The 9,831-nt window shown below is 41.2% G+C and overlaps 1 long non-coding RNA gene across 1 annotated transcript; it reads left to right on the top strand.

The window, feature by feature from the left end:
- Window positions 1–2,161: 2,161 nt before the first annotated feature.
- Window positions 2,162–3,412, top strand: LOC113890437. The gene is made up of 2 exons (XR_003510491.1): window positions 2,162–2,199; window positions 2,880–3,412. It is a non-coding gene; the product is annotated as an uncharacterized LOC113890437 (long non-coding RNA).
- Window positions 3,413–9,831: the final 6,419 nt, after the last annotated feature.

Here is a 9,831-nt window from a genome sequence, read left to right as displayed (position 1 = left end):
AAAGCATCAATTCTTCGGTGCTTAGCTTTCTTCACAGTCCAACTCTCACATCCATACATGACCACTGGAAAAACCATAGCCTTGACTAGACGGACCTTTGTTGGCAAAGTAATGTCTCTGTTTTTCAATATGCTATCTAGGTTGGTCATAACTTTTCTTCCAAGGAGTAAGCATCTTTTAATTTCATGGCTTTCCATACTAGGGGAAATTTGCAAGGACTGAGTAGTCTTTTACTTTGTTTCCTTACCTCCACCCCATTCCTGACCCATAAAAGCACCTGGCAACCAGACCCCAGATGATTATTTGGTGGCACTAACTCGTCATTATCTCAGCCAGTGGGTTCCTGAACAAAGTCCCTTTCTAGTCTAGGTGGGCTTCCCTCATAGCTCAGTCAGTAAAGAATCTGTCTTCAAGAAATGAATCGCCAGTCCAGGTTCGATGCAGGATACAGGAAGCTTGGGGCTGGTGCACTGGGATGACCCAGAGGGATGGTATGGGGAGGGAGGTGGGAAGGGGGTTCAGGATTGGGAACACATGTATACCCGTGGCAGATTCATGTTGATGTATGGCAAAACCAATACAATATTGTAAAGTAATTAGCCTCTAATTAAAATAAATAACTTTAAATTTGAAAAAAGAATTTAGCCACAAAAGTAAATAAATAAGTAAATAAATATGCTATCTTAAAAAAAGAATCTGCCTTCAGTGCAGGAGACTCGGGTTTGATTCGTGGGTGAAAAATGAAATTTTTCATTTCTTTTTTTCCTTTTCCTAGTCTAGACACCTCATCTCAGATTCACTGCAGCAAGCGGAACAAGCTTGGACTTGGTAACAGACTATGTCACATGCCTTATATTAGACATTTTATTGTTTCCATAGCAAAATTTTGAGGCAAGTATAGCTCTTGTCTCTGATTTACAGCAGTGTTAGTAAGCTGATCTTCAGAGCAGTTGGGAAACATTTAATGTCATAAAGTACTGGTGCCTATAGATGTCTGCATACCCAGGGCAGTCAAGGTCCCCCATGGAAGGCTTAGTGCTTAGTATTAGCTGAAGCGATGCTGCATTTCAACAAATTATACTAATAAATTCCTGATGGGTTCTATGTCACCCTTAGTTTATTTGTTTAGAGAAAAATATCCATGGATTGAATGACGGGGTCAATGACTCATGGAGCTTCATTCCTTGAGTGTATATACTGAGAATGTCTGAAAAAACACTAAATGTCATTTCAAAAAACAAAAAAAAAATGGCAGGATAGGATCAATTGAATTAACTGTTGTAGGGTAAAGTGGCAAAGGATATTTGGGGAGTACTAGTGGAAAAGCTTCTTAATGGATACAGCCCAGACATTGAGTCAATTTTGAAAATAATGAGAAGAGAGGAATTTGGGTTTCTAGTAGACTGCAAGTTGCTCATGGTCATGTGGCTGCAGAGACCAGATCAGTGTATACATCTGCAGAAGTAGAGCTTCAGTAAAGCATCTCAATTTGTGACCTTATGGTCCAGAAAACTGAAGGATCAAGTTTTCCTGTCGGGTCCATGAAAGGAGCCGTGTGAAAACACACCTGGCATGAGACCGCCAACACCAGAAACTAGAAAGTTAGAAAAACAAGATTCAACTTTGTGGCCCCAAGTCATTTAATTGTCAAGAAAAGGCTAGAGATCAGTGAGGCATGGTGAAAGGAAGGTGGGTTTAAAAAAACTGTGGGTAGTGCTGAAGATATGTGAGATTAGTAAATCCCAGTCTCGACCATCAAGGGAAACAAAGCTGGGTGCTGGCAGGTGAAATGGAATAGGGAGGAAGTTTTACATAGCAGATTCTTGGGGGCTGGGGAGTGAAAGAATCACCAAGTCTGACAATGGAGGAACAACACTATTGTCAAAGAATTCCTCATATTTCCTAATCAGTGCATAACAATGGCACAGGGAGTATGTGACCAGGTCTCCATTGAATCACTCTGCACTTCCTTAGTGAAGGATAAAGAAGTCCATGGACAAGGGAGATTTGTGATATCAGCATGAGTGTGGCAATTTATTTTTGAGATTGCAAGCATGTGGTATTTGGGGGTGGGAAACAAGTGCATCATGCCAGTCCTGGGATGTTCCCCCTGGGTGGAGCTGCCTGGTCCTTATAAAAGGAGTCTCCATCACAGTGCTGTCGTTGTCGTGAAGGTCATAGGGATCTTTGGAGCCTCTGGTGAGCACAACTCTTAGAGATCTTGATGGAACTTGGGTGTTGGGTTTAATTTGGGGGTAGAAGTGGCTTTAACTGAAGCAATTAGTGCTCTGTATGGGAAAAAGAAGATAATGAGGATTAAGGGAGAAATTTTTGATATTTGGTCATGTATGCGATCTTAAATGTGAGGAGAAAATGGAGTCAGAGGCACAGTCTTAACCTGAGAGAGAGTAGGGGGGATGAGATACTGTGCTACAGCACAGCACACATTAGTTCCAAATGCCCCCTTCTCAGCATCCAATCCCATTGAGTGCCTAGTTTGAGCCTTTGCATTTCTCCTCAGAAGTCCACAGTCAGGTCAGCTTGGCCAGCAACCAAGACCTGATGGGAGAAATAAGTAGAGATTTGTTTGGGGATTGGCTACAAGTTTATTAACCAGATTCTTCTTCAGGGTATGTTTGTATTCGTACAACACCTGTGTAGGTAATTTTGTTTTAGAAAATGGTAGAAGGAGACACTAATCAGAAAAGACTGAAGATGAGGGCAAGAGATACTAAAAAAGAATGGTGATGAAGCTATAAAAAACCATAAAGACTGTATTAGGAATCAAGAAGTGTCCTTAGTGACGGAAGGGTTGTTGGCACAGCTAAATGTTCTACCGATCGGACTCTCTGCTATGAAGAAAGTTGTCTGTATTTCAGATTCCTTGAGACCCAGGAAGGATGTCTAACCATCCGCATCCACATCCGCATCTGCATCAACATCAGCATCAGCATCACCATCAGTGCAAGGAGCCCTGCCATCCACCTCCAAAAGTGTGCCCACCCAACTGCCATGAGCCTTGCCCACCTCATCCATGCCCACCTCCACTGAGCCAGAAGAAATGCCCTCCTGGGCCACCATGCCCACCATGCAAGCAGAAGTATCCACCCAAGTGGAAGTAACAGCACCAGATTTCATCTGGACCAAGAAACAAGATCCAGGCTCTCCCATTGTCCTCCCTTTGGCCATGGTGATGGATTGCATCTTCCTTAATCTCCCTCCTGGACTGACAGCTGGCAGAGAAAAGGCTTGCTTCCTGAAGCTGACACCACGTTGCTGGAAGAGCAGCAGGATCATCGCTTGATCTCTCTTTGCCATCTGTGTGTCTGTATCTGCACTGTGATCTCTACCCCATGAGCAATTAGCATGTCTATTCTTTGCTTCTCCAATAAAGCATATTCATAGTCCATTATGTATTTCTAGCTTTCGTTTTTTTGTTTTTTTGCATATAGTGTTTTTCATCTCTTCTGTCAACTACAAGTATTCTTCTGAGTGTTCCATTTCATTCCCATTGGATTATCAGATTTAGACTTTTCCCTCATTGAGTTCAGCTTTGCCTGAAGTATGTATGTTTGGAATGGATCCATCAAGGAATTCCTTCTTTGGGTTCAGACTTCTTTCTATCTTTGTCTACCTTGAAGACCCTGAAAAGAATTGAATTCTCTCAGTCTCAGTTTCTTCATTTGTAAAACCAGTAGGCAGACTCTATTCAACTCAGTGTACACATAGAAGTTAATTTATTCACAAATGTTTCCCAATTATTAACACATGCCAGGCAGTCTCTTATGCGCTAGGGACATGAGGATGGTGACTAAAGTCCTTTTTCCATCTAAACTCTTGAAATGTGTTTGCACAAACACACACATACACACGCACATGTGCAGATACAAGGCAAATAATAGTGATGCCTGGGGGTATTTTAGAGACAACTGTGTAGAAAAGGTTTTCCAAAGTGACTTTTAGGGCAAAGACTTGAGTGAAGAGAAGAGTGAGCCTTGAGTATCTGGGGTACAATGTACCAGTGAGAGGCGATGGAGAGTGCTGAGGCAGGGCAGAGTAACTGCAGGGAGAACAGTCATCAGAGAGACAATGTCTCCAAATGGGGTTGAAGGCATTGGATCTGAAAGATGTGTCAAAGATTTTGATAATTTATTCACAGTTTTCCAGCCATACTAGGCTGAAGTTCAAAGTCTCAACTTTAGGTAATTCTCTACTATCACATCTATTTTCTTTTAACTGAAAGTACATATGATCTTTTAAAGACAGTTTTTAAAAATGGTTAAAAGGACTAAGGAATATACGTATACCTATGGCTGAGTGCTGAAGAATTGATGCTTTTGAACTCTGGTGTTAAAGAAGACTCTTGCGAGTTCCTTGGACTGCAATGAAATCCAATCAGTCCATTCTAAAGGAGATCAGTCCTGGGTGTTCATTGAAAGGACTGATACTGAGGCTGAAACTTCAATACGTTGGCCACCTCATGCAAAGAGTTGACTCATTGGAAAAGACCCTGATGCTGGGAAGGATTGGGGCCAGGAGGAGAAGGGGTCAACAGAGGATGAGATGGCTGGATGGCATCACCAACGCTATGCACATGAGTTTGGGTGACCTCTGGGAGTTTGCGATGGACAGGGAGGCCTGGCATGCTGCAGTTCACGGGGTGGCAAAGAGTCGGACACGACTGAGTGGCTGAACTGAACTGAACTGATGGCTGATTCACGTTGAGGTTTGTCAGAAAACAGCAAAATCCCGTAAAGCAAGTCTTCATCAATAAAAATTAAATTAATTTAAAAAATTAATTCTTTTGCAAAGCAAAAATTTATTTTATGAGAGTGATGATATGAAAGGAAGCTCTATTATTAAGAGTGTTCCCATCTTATAGGGAAGTGGACTCCATTAAATTCCATCACCTTATAGGTAACAAAATGCGTAGAGAATTTTACTGTTGTTGTGATTCCAACACTAAAAAGACCTGATTTTATTTTTACGGGTGTTGACTTTGACCTCATGGATAGGCCTCTGGCCTAATATTATTAACACTATTCCCTCCCCAATTTTGTCTTGAATAAAAACAAGAAAAAGGAAAAGAAAAAATAAATTTTTTTTATTTTAGGAGAACATGATCTACACATTCAGAAAGTTCATAAAGCTTTGCTGTATGAAGTAGATAATCATAGACTGATCTCTTTATTGTCAAGAAACATGAAGTTAAGAAAAAGAAAAATACCAACCCTTCAAAAGACCCAAGTTTTCTTATTAAATTGCATCCCATACCTTCTCCACTAGAAGTGACCACAATCATGACTCCTAATAATCACTTTCTTGCTTTTTCTTTATGGGTTTTAACTACTGAGAAGCAAAAAGCTAAGGAGAAAAGGAAAGATATAAACATCTGAAAGCAGAGTTCCAAAGAATAGCAAGAAGAGATAAGAAAGCCTTCTTCAGCGATCAATGCAAAGAAATAGAGGAAACAACAGAATGGGAAAGACTAGAGATCTCTTCAAGAAAATCAGAGATACCAAAGGAACATTTCATCCAAAGATTGGCTCGATAAAGGACAGGAATGGTATGGACCTAACAGAAGCAGAAGATATTAAGAAAAGGTGGCAAGAATACACAGAAGAACTGTACAAAAAAGATCTTCACAACCCAAATATTCACGATGGTATGATCACTCACCTAGAGCCAGACATCCTGGAATGTGAAGTCAAGTGGGCCTTAGAAAGCATCACTACGAACAAAGCTAGTGGAAGTCATGGAATTCCAGTTGAGCTATTCCAAATCCTGAAAGATGATGCTGTGAAAGTGCTGCACTCAATATGCCAGCACATTTGGACAACTCAGCAGTGGCCACAGCACTGGAAAAGGGCAGTTTTCATTCCAATCCCAAAGAAAGGCAATGCCAAAGAATGCCCAAACTACCACACAATTGGACTCATGTCACACGCTAGTAAAGTAATGCTCAAAAATCTCCAAGCCAAGCTTCAGCAATATGTGAACTGTGAACTTCCTGATGTTCAAGCTAGTTTTAGAAAAGGCAGAGGAACCAGAGATCAAATTGCCAACATCTGCTGGATCATGGAAAAAGCAAGAGAGTTCCAGAAAAGCATCTATTTCTGCTTTATTGACTATGCCAAAGCCTTTGACTGTGTGGATCACAATCAACTGTGGAAAATTCTGAAAGAGATGGGAATACCAGACCACCTGATCTGCCTCTTGAGAAATTTGTATGCAGGTCAGGAAGCAACAGTTAGAACTGGACATGGAACAACAGACTGGTTCCAAATAGGAAAAGGAGTTCGTCAAGTCTGTGTATTGTCACCCTGTTTATTTAACTTACATGCAGAGTACATCATGAGAAACGCTAGACTGGAAGAAACACAAGCTGGAATCAAGAGTGCTGGGAGAAATATCAATAACCTCAGATATGCAGTTGATACCACCCTTATGGCAGAAAGGGAAGAGGAACTCAAAAGCCTCTTGATGAAAGTGAAAGTGGAGAGTGAAAAAGTTGGCTTAAAGCTCAACATCAGAAAGTGAAGATCATGGCATCCAGTCCCACCACTTCATGGGAAATAGATGGGGAAACAGTGGAAACAGTGTCAGGCTTTATTTTTCTGGGCTCCAAAATCACTACAGATGGTGACTGTAGCCATGAAACTAAAAGACGCTTACTCCTTGGGAGGAAAGTTATGACCAACCTAGATAGCATATTGAAAAGCAGAGACATTACTTTGCCAACAAAGGTTCGTCTAGTCAAGGCTATGGTTTTTCCTGTGGTCATGTATGGATGTGAGAGTTGGACTCTGAAGAAGGCTGAGCGCCAAAGAATTGATGCTTTTGAACTGTGGTGTTGGAGAAGACTCTTGAGAGTCCCTTGGACTGCAAGGAGATCCAACCAGTCCATTCTGAAGGAGATCAGCCCTGGGATTTCTTTGGAAGGAATGATGCTAAAGCTGAAACTCCAGTACTTTGGCCACGTCATGCAAAGAGTTGGCTCATTGGAAAAGACTCTGATGCTGGGAGGGATTGGGGGCAGGATGAGAAGGGGACGACAGAGGATGAGATGGCTGGATGACATCACTGACTCGATGGACGTGAGTCTGAGTGGACTCCGGGAGTTGGTGATGGACAGGGAAGCCTGGCGTGCTGTGATTCATGGGGTCACAAAGAGTCAGACACGACTGATCAACTGATCTGATCTGATAGGAATATCTCAAAAATTATAGTTAAGTTACTAGCTTTTTCACTACATAAATGGTATTATACTGTATACGGTATTTTTGTCTCTCATCCTTCAGTTGACACTATGTAGCTTTGGCCTATCCACTAGTGAAGTTTAGTATGTCATTGTGTGACTATACAGCACTTCATTTCTCTCCTTGTTGTACTGTTGGTTGACCTCAAAGTTGTTTCCTTTGTGGAGCTGTTAGGAACACTAGGACGTTTTCCTCATGTCTGTTAGTGCACATGTTCACACATTTCTCTAGGGGATGTTCCCGAAGTATCTCACTTCTACTTTTACAGATGATGCCAAACTGTTTTCCAAAGTACTGGCAACAATTCCAGACTCCTCCCAGAGGTGTTGTGTATTTGCTGCTTGTCCTGTGTCTTAATTAAATTAGTTTGTCATTTCCAGACTTTTGAAGGCTATACCCATCAGGTTTGCATTTTGAATACTCTTTATTTAATGTTAGTGACTTTCAGAAGTTCTAAAAATAACTTTGTTGGCCATATGAAGGCATTTTCTTTGTAAAGTGACTGTTGTCCAGTTTTCTATTCACTGTGCTGTTTATGACAGACTTTATGAGTTATTTACATATTTTGGATACTGATTTTTAATAACAGTTAACCTAACCCATGGCAGCTAAGATTTTCTCCTGTGTTTTCCTCTAGAAATTGTAGAGTCTTGGATCTTAAGTTGTAGTCTGTGATACAATTTGAGTTAATATTTATATGGTGTTAGGTAAAGGCCAAGCTTCAATTATTCTTGTATCAGTATCCAACAGTTTGAGTACCATTTAGTGACAAGGTTATTTTTCATCTGTTGAATTACCGAGACACCCTTGTTGAAAATCAGTTGACCATGTATTGTGTGGATCTATGTTTGGATGTTCTATTATTGCATTGATCTCTGTGTCTTTTCTTATGGGATAGCATCCTGTCTTAATTAGTGCAGCTCTATAATGCAATCCTCCAATTCATTCAGCAATTTTGATTTATCTTTAATTTATAGTTGAGAATTGCATAGATATAAAATTTGAGACCATTAGGCCATCAGCATAGTATGGCTGTCAAACTATGAATAAATAATGAAAATCATTACTAAATCTTTGGATCCCAACCTCTCTGACCCCATTTGGAGGCAGTGTCTCCTTGATCACTGTCCTTTCTGTGTTTAATTTCCTCTGCCTTAGCACTTGCCCTCACCTCTCATGATACAATGTATCCCAGATACACTCAAAGCTCACTCATTTCATCACTCAGGTCATTGCCCAAAAAGCCACTTTGGAAGGGCTTTTCTCCAAATTTTCTCTAACATATACACACGCAGAACCATTATTTGTCTTCTGCGTATGTTTGTGTGTGTGTGTGTGTAAAATGCCCCCAAGAATTTAGATGGACAAGGACACTGGTAACCATTATCATGTCCCTAGCATATAAGTGATGCCCTGGCGTGTATCAATAACTAGGAAACATTTGTGTATATATTAATTTCTATGAGTACACTGAGTTGAATACATTCTTTCCTAATTTTCTCAGGTAAGGAAACTGAGGCTGAGAGAATTCAGTTTTTTTAAGGGTCCTACAAGGAAGAGAGATAGACAAGTTTGAAACCAGTGAAAGAATTCCTTGATGGATCCAATCCAAAGACATTTCAGGCAAAGCTGACCTCAATGAAGAAAAAGTCTAACTCTGAAAATCCAATGGGAATGAAAAGGAACACTGAGAAGAATACCTGTAGTTGACAGGAGACATTAAAAACACAAAGTGCAAAAGAAAAACATAGAAGAAATGTGGACTCAATTATGACACAGGCTTTATTGGAGAAGCAAAAATAGACACACTAATTACACATGGGGTGGAGATCACAACATGGATTACAGACGGGCACATGGCAAAGAGCAATCAGGCGATGATCCTTCTGCTCTTTATCCAACAAGGAGTTGTCAGCTTCAGGAAGCAAGCCTTTTCTCTGTCAGCTGTCGGTCGAGGAGGGAGGTTGAGGAAAATGCAGTCGGTCACCATGGCTGAAGGGAGGACAACAGGAGAGCCTGGATCTTGTTGTTTCTTGGTCCAGATGAAATCTGGTGCTGTTACTTCCACTTGGGTGGACACTTCTGCTCGCATGGTGGGCATGGTGGCCTAGGAGGGCATTTCTGCTGGCTCACTGGAGGTGGGCATGGATGAGGTGGGCAAGGCTCATGGCACTTGGGTGGGCACACTTTTGGAGGTGGATGGCAGGGCTCCTTGCACTGATGGTGATGCTGATGCTGATGTGGATGCGGATGTGGATGAGGATGCGGATGCGGATGGTGAGACATCCTTCCTGGGTCTCAAGGAATCTGAAATACAAAACCAGACAGCATTGTTCATAACAGAAAGTCCTATTCTTCCATTAATAGGGAGCCCTCTTCTACCACTTTCCGAAGAAAAAATTACTTACACAAGTGCTGTGTGAATACAAACACACTCTGAAGAAGAATAATCAGGATGTGAAACTTTTAGCCAATCTCAAAACACATCTCTACTAATTTCTCCCTTGAGGTCCTGTTTGCTGGTCTAACTGACTTGACTGTTGGCTTCCAGGAAAAATGCAAAGGCCCATCA

This window comes from Bos indicus x Bos taurus, chromosome 3, assembly GCF_003369695.1.
Source record: "Bos indicus x Bos taurus breed Angus x Brahman F1 hybrid chromosome 3, Bos_hybrid_MaternalHap_v2.0, whole genome shotgun sequence".
NCBI classification, from domain to species: Eukaryota; Metazoa; Chordata; class Mammalia; order Artiodactyla; family Bovidae; genus Bos; species Bos indicus x Bos taurus.
Note: the sequence above shows the minus strand (reverse complement) of the source record. Positions and strands in the feature narration are given on the sequence as shown.